Source organism: Pelophylax lessonae (assembly GCF_965119305.1).
Source record: "Pelophylax lessonae genome assembly, chromosome: 7".
Lineage (NCBI taxonomy): Eukaryota > Metazoa > Chordata > Amphibia > Anura > Ranidae > Pelophylax > Pelophylax lessonae.
This window is the reverse complement of record NC_138774.1, coordinates 71074465-71101762: the sequence shown is the minus strand read 5'-3', so window position 1 is coordinate 71101762 and position 27298 is coordinate 71074465. Positions and strand designations below refer to the sequence as shown.

At 41.8% G+C, this 27298-nt stretch overlaps 1 pseudogene across 1 annotated transcript; it reads right to left on the bottom strand.

The window, feature by feature from the left end:
• Positions 1 to 4135: 4135 nt before the first annotated feature.
• Positions 4136 to 26714, bottom strand: LOC309560722 (cytochrome P450 2G1-like; annotated as a pseudogene). Its single transcript, XR_014226202.1, has 9 exons — positions 26442 to 26714; positions 22190 to 22352; positions 21288 to 21437; positions 18043 to 18203; positions 8846 to 9022; positions 7993 to 8134; positions 6939 to 7123; positions 5632 to 5773; positions 4136 to 4333 (listed from the first exon to the last, which is right to left on the bottom strand). The product of XR_014226202.1 is annotated as a cytochrome P450 2G1-like (transcript).
• Positions 26715 to 27298: the final 584 nt, after the last annotated feature.

Sequence of the window (27298 nt, the reverse complement as noted above, 5' to 3'; positions counted from 1 at the left end):
CACCCCTTTAAACTTCAGAACAGGTGGGAATAAGAATTCAAAACTTAACTTGAAAAAGTGCAAAAGGCATTACAAAGTCCAACATTCGGAAACATTATTCTTCCCCAAATCCCTAATCCTAACTAAGGCTGTGTGCTGCCCTGGCATACCTGTAAAGGTATAACCCATGTAAAATAGAATCCATCATTGGCATTCTCCAGCAGCTGGTGTCTTTGGGGCAAACCCCAAGTTCTAATGAATTTACATCCTGGTAGTTGTGAGCAACATTCTTTTGCTCCTCACTCCTCCATCACCAGCACTCATCACTCATCCCTCATTTCCTATCTTTTTGCTCTGGACCTCTGTACCTCTTTTATATCACAGGATGAGTGACCCAGAGAAAAACTGCCAAAAAAAAAACAAAGAACCAGGAAAGCATTAACTTCCACACTCCCGGCTGGGACAGCACCAAACTGGCTATTTTCAGCCTGCTTGCAAGTATCCCTGATCCACCAGTCATTTAGTGATGCTGTGCTGTACTGCACTAAAGACAATATGTTAAAAAAAATGTGAATTTTTTTTTTTTTTTAATTCTTCATTTTCCAAAAAATTTGTGACCAAACAATTACAACTTTAAAAAAACTTGCCATGTCTCTTACGAAATACCTTAGACTGTCTACTTTCCAAAAAGGGGTCATTTGGTGGATATTTGTACTGTCCTGGAATTTTGTGGCCTCAAGAAATGAGATAGGCCGTCAGTACATCGGGATTGATCAATTTTCAAATATACTATATATATACTGTATATACACTGATCAACAACAATTTGATGGAACACATCAATAACATATCAACCTTTAGAGAGCTGAATTCAAAGACACCCCAAAATTCAAAGTGAAAAAATGATGCAGCAGGCTAGTCCATTTTATTAAAATTTCATTGCAGTAACTTAAAATGGTACTCAGTAGTTGGTATGGCCCCTATGTGCTTGCTTGCATGCCTGACAATGTTAGGACGTGCTCCTTATGAGGCAACGGATGGTTTCCTCTGGTATTTCCTCCCAGATCATGACCAGGGCATCAATGAGCTCCTGAACAGACTGAGGTGCAACCTGGCGGCGTCAGATGGACTGAAACATAATGTCCCAGAGGTGTTCTATTGGATTTAGGTCAGGCGAGCATGGGAGCCATTCAATGGTATGAATTCCTTCATCCTCCAGGAACTGGCTGCATACCCTCACCATATGAGGCCAGGCATTTTCGTGCACCAGGAGGAACCCAGGACCCACTGTACTAGCATATGGTCTGACAATGGATTCAAGGATTTCATCCCAATACCTAATGGCATCAGGGTGCCCTTGTCTAGCCTGTAGAGGTCTGTGCGTCCCTCCATGGATATACCTCCCCAGCACCAAACAGGTCATGCTGAACAATGTTATATACAGAATAACGTTCTCCACGGCTTCTCTAGACCCTTTCACATCTGTCACATGTGCTCAGGGTGAACCTGCTCTCATCTGTGAAAAGCGCAGGGTGCCAGTGGCGGACCTGCCAATTCTGGTGTCCAATGGTAAATGCCAATTGAATTCCACAGTGCCGGGCAGTGAGCACAAGGCCCACCAGAGGATGTCGGGCCCTCAGACCACTCTCATGAAGTCTGTTTCTGATTGTTTGGTCAGAGACATTTACACCAGTGGCCTGCTGGAGGTCATTTTGTAGGGCTCTTGCAGTGCTCTTCCTGTTCCTCCTTGCGCAAAGTAGCAGATACTGGTTGATGGGTTAAGGACCTTTTACAGCCCTGTCCAGCTCTCCTAAAGTAACTGCCTGTCATGCTCTTAAGACTGCTGGGAGACACAGTAAACCCTATGGCAATGGCACGTATTGATGTACCATCCTGGAGGATTTGGACTGGCTGTGCAACCTCTATAGGGTCCAGGTATCGCCTCATGCTACCAGTAGTGACACTGACCGTAGCCAAATGCAAAACTAGAGAGAAACCTGCCATTATTCTTTTATGTTTCTTTGCAGTATTCTAAAGTCTTTCACAATCTAATATAGAATCTTTATGCCTCTGCCAAAGGCTAGTGTGAGCTCTGTAGGTCCAAATAGGTAGCTACCTTAACCACTTGCTGACCAGCCGCCATACTTATACGGCAGGTCAGGTCTGTCCAACGAAACAATGTCTCTGTACGTCACTTCGTAAGACAGCTAGTGGGGGCACACGCACATGCCGATTGGCCACAGGGGTAGTGAATCAGTGGGTCCGGCGGATGCGATCGATTCCCGATGTAAACATGGCAGACTGCTGTTCTGTCAGTGATGAACAAAGAGATCCTGTGTTCCTCCTATTTAGGAATACAGGTCTCTGTGTTCATCCAGAGAGAGCATCCCCCACACAGTCAGAAAGCACGCCCTAGGGATACATTTAATCCTTTGATCGCCCCTGGTGTTAGCCCACTCCCTGTCAGTGTCATTAGTACAGTACCAGTACATATTTCTAGCACTGATTACTGTAGAAATGTCACTGGTGCCCTTAAAAGTGTCAAAAATGTCAGTTATGTGTCCGTTCTGTCCGCATAATCCAGCTAAAAATCGCTGATCGCCACCATTATTAGTAAAAAAAAATAAAATAAAAATGACATAAATCTTTCCCCTAGTTTGTAAACTCGATAACTTTTGTGCAAACCAATCAAAATACGCTTATTGGGATTTTGTTTTACCAAAAATATGTAGCAGACTACATATTGGGCTAAAATGATGAAAATCATTTGATTTTTACATTTTTTTTATTGGGAATGTTTTACAGCAGAAAGTAAAAAATATTGTTTTTTTTTTTTTTCAGAATTGTTGCTCTTTTTTCATTTATAGTGCAAAAAATTAAATACCATCAAAAGAAAGCTCTATTTGCAGGAAAAAAGGACATCAATTTTCTTTGGGTACAGCATCGCACAATCGCGCAATTGTCAGTTAAAGTAATGCAGTGCCGTATCGCAAAAAAATGGCCTGGTCATTAAGGGGGTAAAACCTTCCGGCCCAGAAGTGGTTAAGTATCTTCAGCATCTGCCACAGACCAGGTTAGGACATTTTGGACCTCTCTCACAGGCAGTTGTGGACCTTTAAGCCCAGACGGGCAACTATCTAATCAGAACTCTTCCTTAGCTTTAGCTTCCCTCACCCGCAGGCAAAAGACCTGGAAGACAGGGAGAAAGGCAGGTGGCTAATGTAAACAAAGCCGACTGTCATTCTCCCTGGTGTAACTGCAGAGACTATACGATCCTGCTATGTAGGATCGTATGTCTCTGTGGTTACATCAAAAGCCACGCCCCTTGACAGTTAGAAGCACGCTCCTAGGGACACACTTAACCCCTGGATCTCTAATAAAGTTAACCCCTTCCCTACCAGTGTCATTTTGACAGTAACAGTGCATATGTATAGCACTGATTACTGTAGTAATGTCACTGGTACCCCCAAAAGTGTCAAAAATGTCAGTCAAGGGTCCGATCTGTCCGCCACGATGTTGCAGTCCCGCAAAAAAAAAAAAAAAAATCGCAGATCGCCGCCATTACTAGTTAAAAAAAAAAAAAACAATATAAATGACATAAATCTTTCCCTTAGTTAGTAAACGCATTAAACTTTTGCGCAAACCAATCAAAATCCGCTTATTGTGAATTTTTTTACCAAAAATATGTAGCAGAAAATAAATTGGCCTAAAATGTTAAAAAATTTTGATTTTTACATTTTTTTTGGGGGGGGGGGGGGGGAATTTCATATAATAAAATTTGAAAAATATTGTTAATTTTTCAAAATTCACGCTCTTTTTTTGTTTATAACGCAAAAAATAAAAATCACACAGGTGATCAAATACCACCAAAAGAAAGCCCTGTTTGTGGGAAAAAAAAAACTTCAATTTCATTTGGATACAGCGTCGCACGACCGGGCAATTGTCTGTTAAAGTCACGCAGTGCCGAATCGCAAAATAGGCCCTGGTCTTTGAGCAGCCAAATCCTCCGGGGCTTAAGTTGTTAAAGTAATTTTTTAAATCATTACAATGGGGTCATAAGTGCTTACAAAATATGTTTTTATTTTGCTACAACAGTATAAAAGGAAAATAGAAAGTAGAATGTAATTTACAATGGGGATGTACAACAAATTAAATCAAGACTATTTTGTGCTAGTGCGGAGAAGGGCAGACATTTTGTAGAAGCGTGGAAAGTGTCCAGCACTGCTGACTTCAGGGGCCAAGTTCAGGTCTTCTCGAGGTACCGGGGAGTTCAAGGTGAACCTTTGTAGGAGGGAGGTGAGGAAAAGAAAAAGCTCCATGCGGGCCAGGCTTTCCCCTGGGCACATCCGCCTCCCTGTAGGTGTAGAAGATATTATATTAGGGTGTTGAACAGTACAATAAAATATATTTACAGTGAATGTAAAACCATCTTTTGGATAGGGTGGCGAAAAGTTAGAGCCACTATTAGGTTTTTTTCGTTGCTGTCTTTACTACCGCTGCGGATAGGCACCCTCTTAATTTTTCACGATGACCATTATTATTAGGAGTAAAAGTAAAATAAAAGCCCTAATTTCGAGTTGTCAACAAAACGGAAATAGTGGAGAAATCATCCAATGGTAACACTAGCATCAGAGTGGGACAAATATCTAAGAGGGGTTTCCCTTTACGTCATATAAATTTCCTCTCACTTCCAGTTGTGTCCACGGGACAAGACAAAGACAAATAAAATCCTCTTACTGGGACACAGATGACAAAAAAACAACCACAAAGGTTTGACTTTATGTATTAAAACATTAAAAAATAGTTTTCAGGTGATGTCCAAAATAGTCAATTTTAACAGGCAGTTTAAAGAGAACCAGTCGGAAAAGAGAATATGTAATAATTTAGGTTGACTTTGAAATTGTTATGAGAATAAAGCCTTACCTCTTAGGGAATACTTTTTCTTTTCTTGTTTTCTCTACCAGTCAGAGCAACAGTGTCTAACTGAGTATCAGGCTATATGACTTTCCCATCTCCTTCCTAAGCTCAATGCTGATAACAGATACTTACAAAACTACCATTAAAAGGGGGGATTTCGGGACTGGATTGGATGGAAGAAAACGAAAAGGTTTTTTATTGGCAATTTTATTATTCTCCTGCAGCCCGGGCACAGTCATATCAGTTTTCAGCCCAGAGCTCAGGCAGGCTGACATTTCTACTTTGACAGGAAGAGAATACAAGTAGATAACAGCACATGGCTCCTTTATTATAATATTTGAAAATATAAATTTTTTTTTTTTAATATAGGTGAAGTATCAATTTAAGATTATGTTTAAAATAATCCAATAGTCTGGCCTATCGGTAACAAAAAACCTTCCCGCTTTCAACCTTCGCTGCCTATACTTATCTATCCCACCATTTCTAAAAAACCCTGTACTGAAAGAGAAAACATGTGTCACCTGCCTCCCAATGATAGAGAGCCCATGTTTCAGTATTGTCACTGTGCAAGTTCTGGCAATACTAGTCACAAATGCTGAAGATCACTGGTGATTTTGGAGAGGCAGTGGCAGGTATCTTAATGATGTTAAGTATAGGCACCTGAGGGTGTTCTTCGGACAGGATGTGATAGGTCTGTTTCAAGTAGTTGCTTACACAACACAAAATGCTTCTTACCAGCAGAAAAAGGCAGCAAAGCTGGTTTCTTCTCTAGGACTCCGTTATCGTCTAGAAACCTGGCTGGGGAGAACACTTGTGGATCTGGAAACTTTGTGGGATCCTTCAATATGGAGGTAAGTAACGGGAACACATCTGTGCCCTGGGATATATTAAGAGAAAAAAGTGATGTTGGAATATTGTGATCCTAAAGGGCACATATGTATTACACATATAGAAAGTGTCTTACTGTCAAATGTTTATAAGGTAATGCACACAGTCTTGTGATTCACTTACTCCCATCTTTTTAAATGACTGCATAGTATCAGAGTTGGGAATCTGCACCCCACCACCTGACTACTCTTTGGGCAACCAGCACACATCACCACTCTGTTACCACCCTTCGTAAGCACTCTCCATTCTGTAATAAATCCTCAGAACATCAGTAATAAATACATTAGAGAGGTGAGAGCACCGTAAACCTAGCTGAAAGTCAAGGTAATTTTTATTAACTACAAGTTACAACACGTAGCTAGTGCATTTTAGGGGCTTCACTGATTCCTCTTATCAGTTCTTGTTGAAGTATGAATTGACTTTGTGTGCATGTATTTAAAATCTTGTTCAGGTCATGGTCCTGCAACTCTATTAAAGGGTGATTAGTTAAGCCTCCAGAAATGTCCTGGATACCTGTGATACTGTTGTGATCAATAGGAATTAACTGGACTTTAACCGGAATTTATGGTGCTCTTCTGCATGCATGTGCAGCATGCAGTCTATTGTGTGGACAGCCAAGCAAGGGAAATTTAATGCTGAAGAGACATACGTCTCTTCGGCATTAAAAATTCTGCCTGTCCACTATTGTCTGTTTTTTCCACTCTAATGTATTTAAAGGTTTCAGTCATGTCTTCCCTTTCCTTTCTTTCCTTCAGAATGTTCATAATAGGTTCCTGAAGTCCCTCCTGGCATGTTTTATCTCTAAGAGCTTTCACCAATTTGTTGCTCATCTCTGGATTCACTCTCTCTTATCAATTATAATTTTGTAAGTGAAGTCTCCAGAACTGGACACAGTATTCCAAGGTCTAACTAAAGATCTATATAGGGGAACCAGAACCTCCTTCCTCCTGCTGGTAATTAGCCTTGTCTTTGTCGGGCTTGATTTGCTTCTTTAGGCCTCAACATTTTTAGAACAATTTTTTCTTCCTAATTGTGTGTCCATCAAAAGTAGATGCAGGTAAATAACTATTTATGTTTTTATTGGTGCATTCTTTGTTTTGCCTATTGCATTTATTTAACTGCCCTTTCCAGGTGCAGTATCCTAAACTCATTACCTTTGGTATTACATAGCCCCGGAGTGATACATCCTCTGTTGTGCAGCGTGGCAGTCCAGTTGGGACAATATCACTAAATCGTTGGATCTCTTGGATTACGGCCTCAGTGAAAGGCATCTTGGTTCGGTCCTCAGCCGACGGATAACGTTGACCTATTACTTGATCAATCTCCTTCTGGACCTTAACTGAAAATACATGTTAGAGTCATTTCATCAAGTAAGAGTAATTCCAAGTAATAGTAAATGTAGCTATAGACATGGTAGATTGTTGATGTTTCTCATTGAGCCCTCCCCACTCATATTTAACAAAAGCTGCATGTAAGGGTGATCCTATCATGTGTGCTTCAAAAATAAAGATTGACTGTTGCTTGAATGTATCTGTAGTTCTTTAAAACAAGTCTATAGTTTGTTTGCATTTTCAGAGAGAGATGTAATGAACTTAAATGACTACAGTTCACTCCAAGGTAACTACACTGCTACTGTCTTGGTGACCTTCAGGGAATGTTAAAATTGAATAGAAATGTTGGCTCAAAAAGACAGCCAATCATACCCACATCCCTGTGCGTACTGAGAAATAAAATGAGTCAGGGGTAGTTTTGGTGATTGCCCAATTCAGGGAACCTGGGAGGCCACCAGACTATTACCCTGCAAAGTTTGGGATTTTCAAGGGCTATGATATGGTCTGTAAACATATAAAGAACTACATGAAAAATGTAAACATCTTTATTAAAGTGCATAGACATACATATTAAAAAAACCCATATATGGCACGATCTTGAAAATCCCAAACTTTGCAGGGTAATAGTCTGGTGGCCTCCCAGGTTCCCTGGATTGGGCAATCACCAAAACTACCCCTGACTAATTGTATTCTTCAGGGAATGTTGTCACCCTAGGATAGGATGTTAGGAAACTGGAAAATTGCCAAATGTGAATTGAAGAAATGTGAATTGAAGTAAAGAATGACATTGCCAGAACAAGTAGAAGGTCAACTATTTTATGTTTGGTAAATTTAGGGTCAAGTATGCATTGAGATTTTTTAAATTCTGAATTTCTACCTTGAATTTCTGGATATTTCAACAGGATGAGAAAGCCGTAGCGAAGAGTTGTGCTGACAGTTTCTGTCCCAGCGGTGAAAAGGTTTATTGTTGAAGCCACAAGATTCTCCGTATGAAATTCTGTGTCTGGTATCCCCTTATCCTGCAAGAAAATACAGTGATATTAGTTAATAAAACTCTTAATTTCAGGTAATCTTTAAAGTGTATCTAAATCCAAGGGGGTATAGCTTAGTGGTAGAGCTTTGACTGCAAATACGAGAAGTGTATTGTTTGGGGTTTACATACACTTTAAAACATCCAATATTTATAATACATTCTTTGCAAGCACTGTTGATAATATACCTGTTCTAATGGAGTATCTATTAGCCAGTCTACTGAGTGATTTAAAGGGGAGCAGAAGGAATAGGAAAGGAAAGGAGAAGGAAAAGAAAAAGAAAAAGAAGAAAAAGAAATATAGAAAGATAAAGAAAAATATATAAAAAATATATAGTGAAGTATTTATTTTAGAGATTTCTCAATTGAAATACAAATAATCCATGTGGTGTACACCAAACAAAGCAAAACATGTCTGGACTTAAAGTAATGGCAGCCGATCCAGAGCTTGAAAGCAGTGGCGTAAGGAGGCATATCCCCTGAAGACGTTCGTGTGCATGAAACGCGTTGGGTGGGGCCTTATGTGCTGACGTCACGCCACCATTTCTAAGCTCCAGATCGGTGGCCATTTTTTTTTTTGATGAATAAATAGTGGTGAAGGGCGAACATGAGAACACACATCATATTTTCATTTTGCTACACTGGGAAGTGTTATCATTAGAGGAATTTTTGTGAACATTTTGATGCATGCCTCTATTACCTGTTGTATCTTCTTCAGAAAACAGTCAATAAAGTGGCGGGGGGATTGAGGGTCAAGGGTCTTTAGACTGTCTTCCACCATCTCATGAACAAATGCTTTGATCTCATGTAAATATCGCATCCCTCGCTGAGAAGGTCCTGGAACATAGCGGAAGAGCCGCTCAAAGTTGTAAACAACCTAAAATATTAGGAGAACATTTATTTACCAAGAAAATTCAAGATTTCTATATAGATTTATAGGTGAGTACACACATATGTATGACTGCATCAAGTAGGAGAAAGACAACTGATAATTAATTCTTAATACAGGTGAAGTACAACTGCAGTCAGGGCATATTATTTCCTTTATAAACAGTTTGTGCAGATACTAAATACAGTTAAAGTGGTTGTAAACCCTTACATATACTTAGTGAAGTGACTGACCTCAGGTGATACACAGAGATTAAACAAATCCATAAGTTGTACTGGTCTATCTGCAGTCTTCTCTTCTCTACATCCGTTCAAAGTACATGTATAAAGCTTGTCTGAGAGTTCAGAAAAAAGGGATGCAGAGCTGAAATTACACTCTGCAGAGCTCAGTGAGGAGATTTCTGAGAGCTGAATGGAGGGAAGAGACACCCCCCTTCACACAGCTCACAGGAACAGAGATGAGGCTGTCACTCTGCTGAAACTCACTCCTCTGTCACCATTTTTCTCTTGGTGTCAGGAAAATTTGTCAGAAGTGATTCATGCTGATAGCAGAGGAACGAAGCAGCGGACATAAATTACATTTAGTGCTCTAGACTGAGACAAGTACACACTATAAAGGGATATGCTTTGTTCATATTTTATGTCTGAGGTTTACAACTACTTTAACCACTTTAGGATCGCTCACTGTGCTGCTACTGCAGCACAGCAGCTCCCCTGGGTCCAGCGACGTAGACCTACGTCTCTGGACTCCTAGTGGTCTCGGCGGCGCGCGTGCACTGCTGGAGGCTCGCTGCCGCTGTGCTTAGACACAGCGGGAGTCAGGCAAGAGGAGGAGAGGCGGCGATTGCCACCTCTCTTCCCCGATTGTCGGGGAAAGTGTGAGAAGACCCGCCTGCTGGTGTAAACAAAGCAGGCGGATCTTCTCTGTGACAGGCAGGGAGAGATCACAGGATTCAGCATAGCTGAACCTGCGATCTCTGTCTGTGTCACATAACCCCCTCCCCCCCACACACGTCAGTAAGCATGAGGCATACATTTAACCCCTTGATCACCAACAGTGTTAACCCCTTCTCTGCTAGTGTCATTATTACAGTAACAGTGCATATTTATAGCACTGATTACTGTAGTAATGTCACTGGTCCCCCCAAAAGTGTAAAAAATGACAGTTAGGGGTCCGATCTGTCTGACACAATGCCACGCAAAAAAATCACAGATCGCCGCCATTACTATTAAAAAAAAAAAAACAATAAAAATGACATAAATCTTTCCCGTAGTTAGTAAATGAGAAAACGTTTGCGCCAACCAATCAAAATACGCGTATTGCTATTTTTTTTTTTAAACAAAAATATGTAGCAGAAAACAAATTGGCCTAAAATGTTAAAAAATTTTGATTTTTAATTTTTTTTTTATTTTGGGAATGTTATATATCAGAATGTGAAAAATATTGTTTTTTGTTTTTTCAAAATTGTCACTTTTTTTCAAAAATTAAAAATTGCACAGGTGATAAAATACCACCAAAAGAAAACTCTATTTGTGGGGAAAAAAAGGGACATAAATTTCATTTGGGTACAGCGTCGCACGACCACGCAGTTGTCCGTTTAAATAATGCAGTGCCGAATCGCAAAATATGGCCTGGTCAGGAAGGGGGTAAAATCTTCCGGTCTTAAAGTGGATAAAAATACGCTCATTGAGAATTTTTTTTTTTGTCAAATACATGTTGCTAAATACATTTTGGCCTAAATATATGACATAAATTGAGTATATTGGATATTTTTTAACAGTCAAAGTAGAAAATGTTAATTTTTTGCAAAATTTTCACTCTTTCTTTATTAATATCGCAAAAAATAAAAAGTGCAGAGGTGATCAAATACCACAAAAAGAAAGCTCTGTTTGTGGGACAAAAAGGACGTAAATTTCGTTTGGGTACAGCATTGCATGACCGCGCAATTGTCAGTTAAATTCGAGCAGTGCCAAGTTGAAAAAAGTGGCCTGGTCGTTGAGCAGTAAAATCTTCCGGGGCTAAAGTGGTTAAATTGTATCTGGTCAATGGCTTCATCTTGTGCAATGCACTTATTTTGATACTCTTTAATAATGAATTCTTCAATATATACCTATGTCAGATATAGTTTCTTTGATTATAGTTTTTATTTAAAGGAACATGTCACAAAGTATAATACTAGTCAGAAAAGCCTCTGAACAAAGCTCCCATTATCTGACTCATGAGCTGTTCCCAATGAAACTAAATAGGTTCAACTTCACTACCCCAGAAATGGGTCAAGAAGTGACAAAAGGCTTTTGGCATAATGGATTTCTGTAAAATATATGTAATGCTGTCCAAGTTTTCTAGGATGGCAACACCAATGATTCCTGTAACACAGATTGTCACACTTCAGCATCTTAGTTACATACACCAAACTGTGGCTGCTGTGCGCCAGTGCCTATACCAGTGATGGTGAACCTTGGCACCCCAGATGTTTTGGAACTACATTTCCCATGATGTCCATGCACTCTGCAGTGTAGTTGTGTATCATGGTAAATGTAGTTCCAAAACATCTGGGGTGCCAAGGTTCGCCATCACTGGCCTTTACGTTAAGCGTTTCGATTATTTGCTTACTGTATATTGCTACTTTAAAAGGAATTGGTAAGTGTTTAGTAATCAATATTATGCTTAGATTAGGAGTTAGGTGAACCTGTGAAAGTGAACCTGTGCCCAGACTAATGTATTTACTTATTCTGACCCTGATCCTTTATATCAAGTCACATTCACCTCTGTAGCTACAGCATTGTGAAAAAATTCATTTTTAAAGTTCATAATAAAGGCATTGAGATTGTAACTATTTTTCATGGAGAGGCAAACACACAGAGAAAGCTTTTAAGCGGCTATAATTTTTATTTTATTTTATTATTTTTATATTATTTGCACCAAACATGACATTTTTAGGACAAGTCTTCTGGGTTTTTCCTTTTCACGCTCTAAGCAATACCAGCTTCTCCTGACAATTTAACTGTTAGTGCCAATAAAAGAAGGTATCACAGACAGTACTTAGTTTTGTTGCAAGTAAACTAAAATAGCCACAGTCACCTTAAAGCTGTATAGACCCAAAACTAAAAATTTTATATACTGTAGCTTACTAATGCTCAAATGCTGTGGCTGCACAAGTTTTCTTTTTCCCCTCTGTTTTCACCTGCCTACACTCTGGATGAAGGATCAGAGGAGACACCTTTGGACAGCAGAATTGGTAGTTGGGGGGGGGGGGAGGGGAAGTGTCAGATGGACTAGCAGATTTAGAAACATTAAGTCCCGGTTCACACTTCTGTGATGTGGGAACGCTGTGAATATGCAGCGTGTTCCCCAGTGGTGTATTTTGGTTTTGTGATGCCCTAGGCAAGACTAAAATTGGGCGCCCCCTCCTCCTCCTTTGTAAATTTGCCCCACCCCTTCCCGTTTAAGGGATGTGACTCCCTCCAAAATTGAAGGACTCTTAAGTCCCAGCAAGGACCCCTGAGATCTCATGAGGGAGGGGGGGGGGGAGAGAGAGAAAGGGTGGTGGGAGAGAGTGGGGTTGATGGGAGAGAGAGAGAGCGTGGTGGAAGAGAGAGAGAAAGAGGGTGGTGGGAGAGGGAGAGAGGGGGGATGAGATAGAGAGAGGGGGGATGAGATAGAGAGAGAGGGGGGATGAGAGAGAGAGAGGGTGGGGGATGAGAGAGAGGGGGGATGAGAGAGAGAGAGGGTGGGGGGTAAGAGAGAGGAAGGGGGTGAGAGAGGGGGGCTGAGAAAAAGAGGGAGGGTGGGAGAGAGAGAGGGGGTGGGAGAGAGAGAGAGAGAGAGAGGGGGATGGGAGAGAGAGGAAGAAGGGAGTGGGAGAAAGAGGGAGGTGGGGGAAGCTCAAGGCGTGGAGGAGGAGGAAGTTAAATCTTCCTCCACTTTGAATTATGGGCAGGGACAGGGAGTCACGGCCTTGACGCCACTGGTTGCTAGACGCCAGGCAGCTCTAGCAACCAGTGGCCAATAGAGTCTCAGATGGAGGCGGAAGCTGCTATTTTGCTGCCCCCCTGCAAAGTGCCGCCCTAGGCCTGGGCCTTGTTGGCCTAGGCCAAAATACAGCACTGGTGTTCCCGCATCGCATCCGCACCCCTGGCAGTTCACACTGCCATATGCGATACGCAGGTGGTGTCAATTAATAGTTAACAACACCCTCAGTTGAGATTGCACATCGCAGTGCGATCTACAAGTTCACACAGAATCGGATCGCACTGGTGTGAACCACCATGCAATTCGATTCTGCTGCGTATAAAAAAAAGGGTCATGTGCGCGTTTAGTACGATTGCGGTGCGAATTTAGCTATACAAACTGTATGGCTGAAATTTGCACCGCACAGAGATTGCATGTAATTTAGGAGCAGTGCGCTCCGAATTACATGCAATCTCTGTGATCGCACTAATGTGAACCGGCCCTAACAAATTGAAGTCAAACTCCAGTTCACATTTTTTAATCAGTTACAGCAACATTTTTTCCTTTTGCGATAAAGGTATTACATAAATCAAAACTGAGCAGCCCTGTCAGTGGTAAGTTATTTATCTCAAACCTCTAACTGCTACATCTGCAGTACAGCTTGTTATGTTGAAAAAGAACAGACTTACAGGCTGGAACACCAGGTGAAAATAGAGAAAAGAAGGCCTAAAAAAGAAAACCAATGCTGCAATGCATCCACCACATCTAAGACTTGGCAATCTGCAACATATTAAATGTTTAAGCCCCTTTCACACTTGTGCGACTTGTTCTACGATTTGGGACTGCAAAGTCGCATGACAAGTCGTTCTCCATGATTTCCAATGAGTAGCATTCATATCTTTACGACTTCAAGTCGCAACGACTTCAAAGTAGTTCCTGCACTAATTTTGGCCGATTTTAATGCGTTTTTGAGGTCCAAAGACATAAGCATTAATTCAAGTCGCGTCAAAGTCGCATCAAAATTGCGGCGGGAAAATCGTGCAACTTTTAAGTCGCACAACTGTGAAAGGGGCCTAAACCTAACTTCAGAGTCTTTTCAGTGATCTGTGAGAATACATTGTACTTTGTACAAGTAGCTAGAGAGATCAGGGATGGCTTGTTTTAAAAGCTCTTTTACTACTTGTTAATAAAATGTAAATACTTTAATGCCCATGGTCTGGGCACAGATGCACTTTCATTGGGGGAGGTAAAAGTGAATTAGTGAATTAGTTGTTACAATACAAACAGTAGAAACAAATGGCAACCGCCCCAACCTATGACTGGCCTTTACAGCACATGGAAGGGTGACGCAGCCTGCAACAATCTGAACTGACCTTGTCTAATAGTTCCCCTTAAAGCCAAGGGGTTACGTTTGCCCACATTTACAAGTTCATGTGCAAGCTGCAGTCGCCATTGGTAATTGTTTTTTGGGGGGGGGGGGGGGATGAACTGGATACATTTGCTGCCATTGTGCTGCTCTTGCTGGGTGTCTAGTGCATCCCTATACCTTTAAGGAGGGGTGGACTCCCTCCAGGCACACCTGCCCTCAATCCTTCCATTATTATATATGCGCTTCAACTCAAGAGACTCTCAAAATTATAGAGTAAAGCCCCGTACACACGTACAGATCATCGGCTGAACGATCGGCCGTCTTTTGGGGCTGTCGTGTCTGTTGAAAACTGCAAAAGACAGCACACGAATTTTGTCGGCCAACAACAGCCAACTGCAGAAGTGATGTCATGTGATGGTTAACTTTCCTTGTCTTTTTTCTTTTCTGAGCATGCCCAGTCTTGCAAATCTGCTGTCTGTCGGCCGAATTCTGTACTGACTGGCGAACAATCGGCCGTTCTGGTGATGGCCAACAAATATTTTAAAGTCTGCACGACAGATTCTGTTCGGCCGAAAATGCTCTGTCGGCTGTCAGAAGAATCATACTAACAAGCCTACAATCAGCCGATCAGTCGGCGGCCGACAATCGGTACGTGTGTACGGGGCTTTAGGACTGCAGTACAGAGGGGTGCTGTGAAGTGCCTGCTGCAGCAGCTTACTCATGTATTTGCAAATGCGTGCAAACAAAACTCCACAGGTTTTACTATACACTGTTAGACAGGACAATTTTGTTTGTTGCAGGCTGGCTGGTGTGTGAGCTGGGAATTTTTGTTTGTTGCTTTTTGTTACAATACAAAAATTTAAATAGTTCCACCCCAAAAAAGATGTTGGAAATTCACCTTTCAAGGGGGCGGTGTGTCAGCTCTTCTACCAAGCTTAAAGTGGATGTAAACCCTCACATATACCCAGTGAAGTGAACAGCCTCATATGATACACAGAGATGAAACAAATCTCCCTACATAAGTTTTACTTGTATACAGTATGTGCTGTCTTCAGCTTTCTACACTGTTTAGAAAGTGCAGGTCCTGTTAGAATTTTCTGTTCCTGATTCACCTGTGGGTGTGGATTCTTGCCATACACTGTGGGATAGTTGATTGGAGGATAGGCACACACCCCCCTCTCCACATAGGCAGAAAAAGGAAGAAACATGAAAAGCTGTGCTATGAATAGACCAGCTGTCTGCTCATCTATTTCTATGCATCCACCCTGACACAAAATTCGGTCTGGTTTTGGAACTCGTGGAACTTGTCAGAAGTTATCATGCTGATAACAGAAGAGCAGAGCAAGAGAAAGCCACGGGACTTTGAAGAGAGATAAGTAAACACTATAGATAGATATGCGCAGGTCAAATTTAATCAATCGGGTTTACATCCACTTTAACCCACCGCTACTATCTGAAAATTCTAGGTGTGTCTTGAACAATGGAATGGTAGCCACTCAGGTGTGAGTAATTGAATCCTCAAAGGTCGGGTGTATGTCCGGTCCGCGGTCTGAGCAAATCCAAGCACAAGAAAAAATATCGACCGCACTCCGACATGTAAGGCAATCAGTGGACTTTATTGAATAAAAAATCCAAATGTAACAAACATCCTGGACATAACAGGCGAGCAAAGGAAGCAGTTGATGCGTTTCACAAATTAAGTTTGCTTAATCATAACCTACGAGAGCTGAGGTTCCTCCTGCCAACCTTGTGCCACTATTATGTCCTGTAGTGACCTACAGGCCTTTGCTTTCAAAGCTAAATGTTTTGCATAGTTTCAACTGCTTCACACAGATTAAAGCTGAGTTCCAGTCATTTTTGTGTTTATTAAAAGTCAGCAGATACAAAAAATGTAGCTGCTGACTCTTAATAAATACACACTCACCTGTCCCATGATCCAGCGGTGTACTGACCCCAGCTGTTTTCACCCTGTGTCCTCCCTCGGTGGTGCCAGTGTCTTAACTATGGGCACCCCGCTGTGACAGCTTGTGGCTGCCCTCTGTGGCTTGTCCCGAAGTCTTCCCGTACCTGTCATGTGTTCCAGAAGACTTCGGGAGGGAGGGGGGAAATAGAACGTTTGCTTCCGATCGCCTTAGGTGACCAGAACAGAAGTGTGAGCGGGTAGCTGTCAAAATCGGGTACCCGCTCCCCCCTCCCCAAAAGCTCAGTTTCACAAATAGGAGGAGGCCTGAATGCGGAAACTTCCCTCTTTGGGTGGAGATTCGCTTTGATTTAACAATAGTGGAAGTTGACTCTTTTAATAGTTGAAAGTTGTGGGATCAGAGAACTTGATATTAGTTCCTAAAAAGGCAAAAAGGAAGGAGTGTGGGTGACAGCGTAGGCTAAATATATGTCATGTCACCCCCCCCCCAGGTAAATTACACAAAAAGGAAGGAAATGGTCCCAATGGGGTTTAAATGAGACATGTACATATTAGGGGAGTAGGAGACAGTAAAAGATATAAATATGTATAAAAGATTACATTTTATCGATAGACAAATAAAAGGTGAGTGAATCACAAATCACTCTGACCACAATAAAAAATGGACATTATCTCAATGACAACAAATAAGGTGCATATCTGTGCAAAAAGGTTAACAAACTAACTAAACGGCCCCCAAGGTATTGGAGCCTAGGAATAGTGAGCAATGTGGCTCGTTATCGTCCAGCGACGTAGACGTACGTCGCTGGACTCCGCCCCTTGTGGGCGGCGCACGCGCGCCGCCGGAGGCTCGCTCCCGCTGTGTTCAGTCACAGCGGGAGTCGGGCCAGGGGAGGAGCAGCGGCGATCGCCGCCGCTCTTCCCCGATCGTCGGGGAATCTAGTTTGGAGAGCCGCCCGCTTGTGTAAACAGAGCGGGCGGATCTCCTAAGTGACAGGCAGGGACAGATAGCATGGTTCAGCATAGTTGAACCTGCGATCTGTCCTTCTGTTACTCAGTCACCTCCCCCCCCACACGTTAGTAAGCACCAGGCATACATTAACCCCTCCCTTTCCAATAAAATTAACCCCATCCCTGCCAGTGTCATTTTTACAGTAACAGTGCATATATATAGCACTGATTACTGCAGTAATGTCACTGGTGCCCCCAAAAATGTCAGTCAAGGGTCCGATCTGTCCGCCGCAATGTCGCAGTCCCGCAAAAAAAAAAATCGCAGATCGCCGCCATTACGCGTTAAAAAAAAAAACACCAAGAATGACAGAAATCTTTCCCTTAGTTAGTAAACGCAATAACCTTTGCGCAAACCAATCAAAATCAAATTGGCCAAAAATTTAAAAAAAATTTGATTTTTACATTTTTTTGGGGGGGAATTTCATATAAATAAATGTTAAAAATATTGTTATTTTTTCAAAATAAATGCTATTTCTTTGTTTATAGCGCAAAAAGTAAAAATCGCACAGGTGATCAAATACCACCAAAAGAAAGCTCTATTTGTGGGAAAAAAATGACGTAAATTTCGTTTGGGTACAGCGTCGCACGACCACGCAATTGTCAGTTAAAGTCGCACAGCGCCGAATCGCAAAAAGTGGCCTGGACGTAAGACAGCAAAATCCTCCGGTGGTAAAGTGGTTAAACCCCATTGGGACCATTTCCTTCCTTTTTGGTTAGTTCCTAAATAAGGTTCAAATATCTCATGTATTTACTTACCAAGCCCCAAGTGGAGTTCATAAGGCGAATGAGCCCATTAATATTACGAAGCAGCGATAAGAAACGTTGATCGTTGTAATCAAAACGCCTTCCAAATACGATGGAGCAGATGATGTTAGATACTGCGCAGCTCAGGAAGAATGTTGGGTCAAATGGTTCTCCTATAAACAACATCAAGATATTATATGCATGTGGAAATCTTATTAAACGCAATAGTAATATTTTGATTTTATTTTAAAGATCATCTTCAAATAGATAAAACTATCAGGGATCTGATAATTATGTTCAACTAAGACTGCTTCACACCAATGCAGTTTGCATGTTCCAGGTGCATACATGTTTTTAATCCATTGAAGTCTATGGAACCAAAAACCAGAAAAAAGTCCCTGGCCCTTTCCAAAAAAAACACAGATGTGAACGTGAACCATAGAAAACCATGTTCAATGGACTGTAGTGTGTTTCTGCAAAACGGAAAACGCACAAAAAATGCATAGGTGTGAACCAAGTTTTTATATATTCCTGTGCAGTCAAATTTAGCTGGCTTTTACAATTTTTCCAGCTGTTCTCACACCTTTACTAACAAACTCCAGTATTTAAACCTGAACTCTGGGAATTTTTTTTTTTTTCCACGTAAAAACAAATGACCTATAATGATGGGTTTCCGATCACTGGCTGCTGCTGCATTTAGTAAAACTCTTAGGCCTCATGCACACGGGGGGTTTGAAAAAACGAGTTGCAAAGCCAGTTCTGACGCCAGGAAAAAGCAGCTGTAAAAACGTGCATTTAGAAGCGTTTTATATTGGTGGTAATGCACGGTTTAGCCGCCTTTCTCTGCCCTCTTCTATTATCCAACCTCAAATCCAACTACTACAGGTTAAAAACGTCTGACGTGGCCTAACGCTGTATGCCACGTTAAGCAGCCTTTAGCAGCGTCAGGCGTCTTTACAGGTTGACGCTGCTGCTGCAGAACACTCTGGCCCTGGCTTTTTTTTTACAACTTAAAATCGCCTATGCCACTTACAGCTCCTAAAAGCCTTTGTGTGCATGAGGCCGTAGAATAACATGGAGGGGCATTTTTAAGCTGCTTTTAAGATGCTCCTAAAAGCAGCTGTAAAAACGCCCTGTGTGCATGAGGCCTTAGGGCTTGTTCACATGTGCAGTGATCTCTGAAGAATGATCTGCATCAGTCACCTCCTCCTTATGTTGCCTTCTCACCGCCTGATTTAACCTTGTAAATACTGTACCACTACGCCATGTGTGCAATGCAGGGCGGTTGCGGTGCAGCTCCATAGACTTGCATTGGTCACGTTCAACGGCGGAATGCAACATGCTGTTTCGTTTTTCCACAGCCACAAAGAACAAAATTGTGGCAGCAAATTGCCCTCTCCACCTGTGCAGCGTATCACCGCTACCTCACTACCAGTAACTGTATGGAGCCTCGCCATGCACTTAGCGCTGACTCCATATGTGTCCCTTCTAATCGCACAAATGACCGTAGTGATGTACAGTAATATCATGAAAGTTTATTAAAGTTCAGTCATATGTTCAAGCAAAAGGTACCCCATGTGTTAGGCAGTGACCCAGTACAAAGGGCCTAGCATAGCCCAGAAGAACCCACCCAAGGGTAGGCCTCTCATGTGACCCTTGCTTGGTGCCCAACTAGGAGGAAAAACATGGAGGACATGCCAACCACTCCATCACTCTACCCCCTTGCAGACACGTGGTTTAACCCATTAACGACCGCCCACCGCAGATATACTGCGGCAGGCAGCCGCTGCTGGGCAAAGTGACGTATCGGTACGTCACTCGCCGACGAGCCTCTAGGGGGCGAGCTCGTGCGGCCGGGGGCGCGCTCCCCCCCGCTCGTTCCCTGACATCCCCGCGCAAGTGACTGGTGGCTCCAATGTCCGCCGGCGACTCGCGATCTCCTGCTTGAGAGGGAGAAAGGCAGACGGCTAATGTAAACACAGCCATCTGTCATTCTCCATGATGTAACTGCAGAGACTGTACGATCTTGCTATGTAGGATCGTATGTCTCTGTGGTTACATCACAAGCCACGCCCCCCCACAGTTAGAATCATGCCCCTAGGGATACATTTAACCCACTGATCACCAATAAAGTTAACCCCTTCCCTGACAGGGTCATTTTTACAGTATCAGTACATATGTATAGCACTGATTACTGTAGTAAGGTCACTGGTACCCCCAAAAGTGTCAAAAATGTCAGTCAAGGGTCCGATCTGTCCGCCACAATTTCACAGTACCGCAAAAAAAATCACAGATCACCGCCATTACTAGTTAAAAAAAAAAAAACAATAAAAATGACATAAATCTTTCCCGTAGTCAGTAAACGCAATAACTTTTGCGCAAACCAATCAAAATACGCTTATTGCAATTTTTTTTTACCAAAAATATGTAGCAGAAAACAATTTGGCCTAAAATGTTAAAAAATTTTGATTTTTTCATTTTTTTGGGGGAATTTCATATAAAAATATGTGAAAAATATTGTTATTTTTGTTCAAAATTGTCGCTTTTATTTTTTTTTAAATAGCTCAAAAAGTAAAAATTGCACAGGTGATCAAATACCACCAAAAGAAAGCTCTGTTTGTGGGAAAAAAAGGACGTCAATTTCATTTGGGTACAGCATTGCACGACCGCGCAATTGTCTGTTACACTCACGCAGTGCCGAATCGCAAAATAGGCGCTGGTCTTTGAGCAGCCAAATCCTCCGGGGCTTAAGTGGTTAAGGCATTTCTGAAAACGGGATTTTGGCCGTGTTTTCAGAGCTTCCAAGTGTGAATGCAGCCTAAGACAGGAATTATGTTACAGACCGAATCACCAGGTGAAAATAAAGAAATAAAAAATAAATTAGAAACTAGATGAGGTGCAACTACCACATCTAAAGATTGGTAAGCTGCAATATTTAGCTTTTTTGTTTTTGACTTTAATACCTCTTTAAAGATTCAAATTTTTGGGATCCCTTCCTCACCTTCACAACAATTTAGCTAGCAGGGTCAATAACTACAAAACATAAATAGCATTTTTATTACAGTAGGGAGCACAAAGGAAAGAAAACACGGATGATGATACAGAAATCTACTTGTGCAAATTTCGTAAAACTACAGAACCAAACCAATTTCCATCTTTTGCGGATGTGATTTCACTTTGTAAAAGCTGATTGGTTGTTGTGACCGCTAGTTGCCCATCACTGTGCAAATCAGATTAAAAAAAAATAGTTTTTTTACCTTTAGTTTTGCTGAGTTCCTCCCCTAAAAAGTGAGCTTCTTCCTGTATTCTCTCCTCAATGGATCTCTTCCCCATACCAAAATTTCTCAATGTTGTAAGAGCAAAGCGGCGCATTTGTTTCCATCGTTCTCCGTTACTACCTGTAATGCCTGGAAGATGTATAATGATTAATACGCAAAAAGGCATTATACTTTCCATTTTACATGAAATGCTTTAAAAATATTTTTAAAAGGAAGAGTAAATTACTGGAAGGGCTATTTCCTTTCTTTTTATGTAGAGAAATAAAAAGGGACTAAAACTGTCATTCTCAACCAGGGTTCCATGGAACGGTAGAGTTCCTTCAGAGGTTGCAGTCTTGAACTGTGGCTGGTTGTCGGCCCATTTGATAGTGTAGGGCAGAAGAAAGTAGGGACCTTAGTAGACCCCACAGCATCTGGCTCCAGATGAGGAATGCAGTCAAGTCATAAAAGACCAAGGGGGGACATGTTGACAATACTTTAAAATGGACCTGTATTAACGTATTTTAAAGAAGCAGTAAAAGCACTGTAAAAGCTCTTATTCACATTTGTATCTAAAGGTATTATGGAGAAAATAATTTTTATAGTTCACAAAAAAGGCACCCAAATCACATGTCCTCTCCCTTTATTTTATCTGGCAGCAAAATTGTGGCAGCCTGCCAGCCTTTTAATGTAAACACACATCAGGTGCTATTACTAACCACTTGTGGTTTGTTTTTGAGGATGAATTGCTTCACAGTACAAAAAGCTAGAGAGATCTTGTTATGTAAAATATTTGATATCCATAGCCTGGGCCCAGAAACACTTTTAGCGTACCCCGCAGCATCTAAAATACACAGAAAACAGTAAAAAACAAACAAGCAAACAAAAAAAAGGCATCTTACCGAAACCTTTTAGGACATAATTAACCATTGGCATCTTCCCCCTTGCACGGAATCCATCTTTTTGATCTATCAGAGCCTCTTTGACCACATCATAACCACATAACATAACTACTGGTCGAGAGCCAAAATATACAGTAAAGATGGGACCATATTTCTCCTGAAACTGCAGATAGAAAAGAGAGAGATGAGAGAGAAATGAGTGAGAGAGATGAGAGCAACAACAGAGAGAGAGAGACAGCAGATGAGAGAGACCCGAGCGAGTTTAAAGGGACATGAGAGAGATAAGAGAGACACGAGAGAGATCAGAGAAAGACAGCAAATGAAAGAGACACAAGAGAGAAATAAAAGAAACATGAGAGAGATAAGAGAGACAAGAGAGATATGAGAGAGACACAAGATAGAGATGAGAGAGACACGAGAGAGATGAAAAAGACAAAAGAGAGATATTAGGGACCAGAGAGATATAAGAGAGACAGGAGATAGAGATAAGAGAGAAATTAATGAGATGAGAGAGACATGAGACAGAGAAGAGAGAGATGAGAGAGACATGAATGAGATGAGGGAGACACGAGAGAGATGAGAGAAACCAGAAAAATAGGAGCAACAAAAATTAGATGATAGAGACACGAATGAGATGATAAAGACACAAGAGAGATGAGAGAGACATGAGAGAGATGAGAGACACACAAGAGAGATGGGAGAGAGATGAGAGAGTCACGAGAGAAATGAGAGACACACAAGAGAGATGAGAGGGACATGAGAGAGATGAGAGACACACAAGAGAGATGAGAGGGACATGAGAAAGATGAGAGACACACAAGAGAGATGAGAGGGACATGAGAAAGATGAGAGAGACAAGAAAAATAAGAGAGACACAAATGAGATGAGACAGATACGAGAAAGATGAGAGAGACACGAGAGAGATGAGAGACACACAAGAGAGATGGGAGAGAGATGAGAGAGTCACGAGAGAGATGAGAGACACACAAGAGAGATGAGAGGGACATGAGAGAAATGAGAGAGACATGAGAGAGACAAGAAAAATAAGAGAGACACAAATGAGATAAGAGAGACACGAGAGAGATGAGAGACACACAAGAGAGATGGGAGAGACACATGAGAGAGATGGGAGAGACAGGAGAGAGATGAGAGACACCCAAGAGAGATAGGAGAGAGATGAGAGAGACACGAGAGAGATGAGAGACACACAAGAGAGATGGGAGAGACACATGAGAGAGATGGGAGAGACAGGAGAGAGATGAGAGAGGCACGCGAGAGATGAGAGAAACACAAGGTAGAGATGAGAGGGACACAAGAAAGTTGAAAGAGACACGAGGGAGATGAGAGAGACACAAGAGAGAGATGAGAGAGAGATGAGAGAGACAACAGAGAGAGAGAGAGATGAAAGAGAGACAGCAGGTGAAAAAAAATAGAGAGAGAGATAAAACACGAGAGAGCACGAGGGAGCAGTGAGAGAGACAAAGAAAGAGAGCAAGATATTAGGGACAACAAAGAGATGATACAGATGAGAGAGACACACGAGAAAAATGAGAGAGACACGAGAGAAATGAGAGAAACACGAGATAGATCAGAGAAACATGAGAGAGATGAGAGAAACACAAGGTAGAGATGTGAGAGACACAAGAGAGGTGGGAGAGACACAAGAGAGATGAGATAGGCACGAGAGAGATTATAGAGACATGAGAGAGACACAAGAGAAATCAGATAGACACGTGAGAGAAGAGAGAGAGAGATGGGAGAAACACGAGAGAGAGGAGAGAAACACAAGGTGGGGATAAGAGAAACACAAGAGAGGTGAGAGCAACACAAGGGAAATGGGAGAGACACAAGAGAGATGAGAGAGACATGAGAGAGATACGAGAGAAATTAGAGAGATACGAGAGAGAGATTAGGGACAAGATAGAAATGAAAGAGACATGAAAGGTAGGAATGAGAGTGAGACAAGAGAGAGATAAGAGAAACAAGAGAGACATGAGAGATGAGAGAGACACGAGAAAGACAAGAGAGACACGAGAGAGAGGTGAGGGAGACACAAGAGAGATGAGATAGACACAAGAGAGGTTAGAGAGACATGAGAGGCAGACACGAGAGAGATGAGGGAGAGACAAGAGAGATGAGAGAAACATGAGAAAGAGGAGAGAAACAAGATGGAGATAAGAGAAACACGAGAGAGGTGAGGGAGACACAAGAGAGATGAGATAGACACAAGAGAGATTAGAGAGACATGAGAGAGATACAAGATAGATGAGATAGACACGATAGAGATGAGAGAAACACGAGAGAGAGGAGAAAAACACAGGGTGGAGATAAGAAAAACACAATAGAGATGAGAGAAACACAAGGTAGAGATGGGAGAGACGCGAGAGAGAAGAGAGAGACATGAGAGAGAGATACGAGAGAGAGAGAGAGAGAGAGACAGATGAGAGAGATAAGAGAGAGACATTAGGGACAAGATAGAAATGAAAGAGGCAAGAAAGATATGAGATAGACACAAGGTAGAGATGAGAGAGAGATGAGAGAGAGATGAGAGAGATAACAGAGACATGAGAGAGACAAGAGAGACACGAGAGATATGAGAGAGAGAGATGATAATGAAACAAGAAAGATGAGAGACACAACAGAGAGAGAGATGAGAGAGACACAAATGAGATGAGAGAGACACAAGAGAGATGAGGGGCACAAGTGAGAGATATTAGGGACAAGATAGAAATAAAAGAGACATGAGAGAGATGAGTGAGAAATGAGAGAGATGAGAGAGACCCAAGGTAGAGATGAGAGAGAGACGAGAGAGAGATAAGAGAAACACGAGAGAGGTGAGGGAGACAGAAGATAGATAAGAGATAGATGGGAGAGACAAGCGAGTAATGGGAGAGACACAAAAGAGAGATGGAGAGACGAATGAGAGATGAGCGAGAGACGAGAGAGAGAACGAGAGATTTATGAGATACGAGAAAGATAGAGAGACACGCGAGAGAGATAATAGACATCAAATTGTTTTAAAGGAACAATACATGACTGTAATACATTTTTTATAGTTGCCTAGAGTTCAGCTTTAAAGTAGAATTCCAGCCCAAAACTAACTAGCCTTAAAAAATAGGCTTCCTAACACCTATGCTCACTAACCTGTTAAAAAAAAACTGTGCATACTTATTTATTTTTAGCCCGCTCCAGTCTGGTCAGGTGATCGCATTATTCAGCCAGTGGCAGCAGCAGGGGAGAGGAATGAGTGTTTGACAACAATTGGTAAAACCTGCAATTAATTAGTTATATCGGATTTTTTCTCCTTGACAAAAGTCTTGTGGACTTTTAGTCCTCTTTAAATGAAAGTCTGGAGTGGTGATGTCACTCATAGGCTTCAATGGCCCATCCGTTGCTGGCATTCCCTCTTCTTCCCAACAGCTGCCCCCCCCCAAAAAAAAATCACATCCAACAAAAGGCCCCCACATTCATTATTTTATATAAATATAACATTTTGAAAATATTATATATACTGTTATCTACTTCCATAACTCACCACTGGACCAGTCCACCAAACACCCACTGTGTGTCCTCAGTCCTCCTGTCACTCCTGTGTCTGCCACCACCCTAGAAGTTCCAGCCTGCCCTGTGTGAGTTGGAGTGCACTGATGTCTGAGGTCATTGCGCACACCACGATCATGCAAGGGACATTCCCAGGAGGAGACACTCCGCCTCTTCATACTCATTAGTTTGCACTACGGGCGGCAGTGTGAGATGGGGAAATGCCGCCCTTAACATTCTGCAAACTGATGACACACAAAACTGCTGGAAAAAAAATCTTGGGAGTCAATTTGCTGCCCCTCTCCAAGTGCTGCCTGGGTCCCATGGTAGAGCTGGCCCTGGTTCTATGCCTACATACTTTTCTGATAGGTGTCCCTTGGTCCCATCTCACAAAGTTAGGGGGTATGACTTCCTGTTCTTTAGACAAAACAGGAAGTGAGAGAAAATCTTTCCAAAGTGAGGGAAATTTTCTCTTAGTGATCACTAAAACAAATGTCCCCATTGGAAGATTTCCCTTCTATTCCAAAACATTTTGGATTTTCCATCATTTTCTGTCTTTTGTGATAATGGTCACCAGGATAAAAAAGAGAGATTAGACCATAATAAAACAGGGGTTCTAACCCTTCCATGCTCTATACAGAACGGAAAAAAAGCTGAACTTCCATAGCACCCCGATAGGCAAGTATTGTTATTAATTCAATGTCTTACTTACCTTCTGCAAAGTTATCAACAACTTATCTGGCCTCATTTGAAGAATGTTACCTATCAGTGGCAGCGGGGAAGGTCCGGGTGGCAGAAGTGTTGTACTTTTGGTTCTCTCTTTCAGCCATGCTATGCATATCAGACACATCAGGACAAGGCCCAGAATGGCACTGGAGAACCACATGATGCCTGTCTGTAGGTCTGTGTGTCACCTATGGGCGAGGATTCCCTTTTTATGCAATGCCACAAGAGCTATGACCCCAAATTGTGACCTGTCGGTCATGCCAGGAACACTGCTGGACAAAAATACTTCCTATGACTAAATTAGCACAAAATGTGTTTATTCTGAAATAGTGTGCTGACATTGCTGTTCAGTAAATATCCGTTTTTTTTTTTTTTTTGTGTGTATTTGAATACCATAGACCTGAAGGTAGATAAGAGAGCTGTTTTCCTGATCACTCAACTGGCAGCTTCAGGCAAGAAGCAAAATCAACAATAGATTTGGTAAGGTTATCCATAAAACACTGCTAGTGTACTTAAAGAGACCCTGTCACCAAATCTAAAAATGTAAGGCAAAACCATACTGACCATTTTAGCTCCAGAAGATTTACCCCCCCCCCCTCCCCCTTCATAACCAGGCAATTTTTTGCTATATGACACTGCATTACTTTAACCTCCCTGGCGGTATGATTTTTCCGATTTTAGGTGCTGAAAGCGGTACCATTATTTTGCATGTAATTCTTAAGGACGAGCAGCCCAAACCAACTATTTACATATGCTTTTTTTTTACTGTGCGTTCTTCTTTATAACATCTCGGGTATGATAAAATTTGAAACACAAAATCATAAATTATAATATAATAAATAA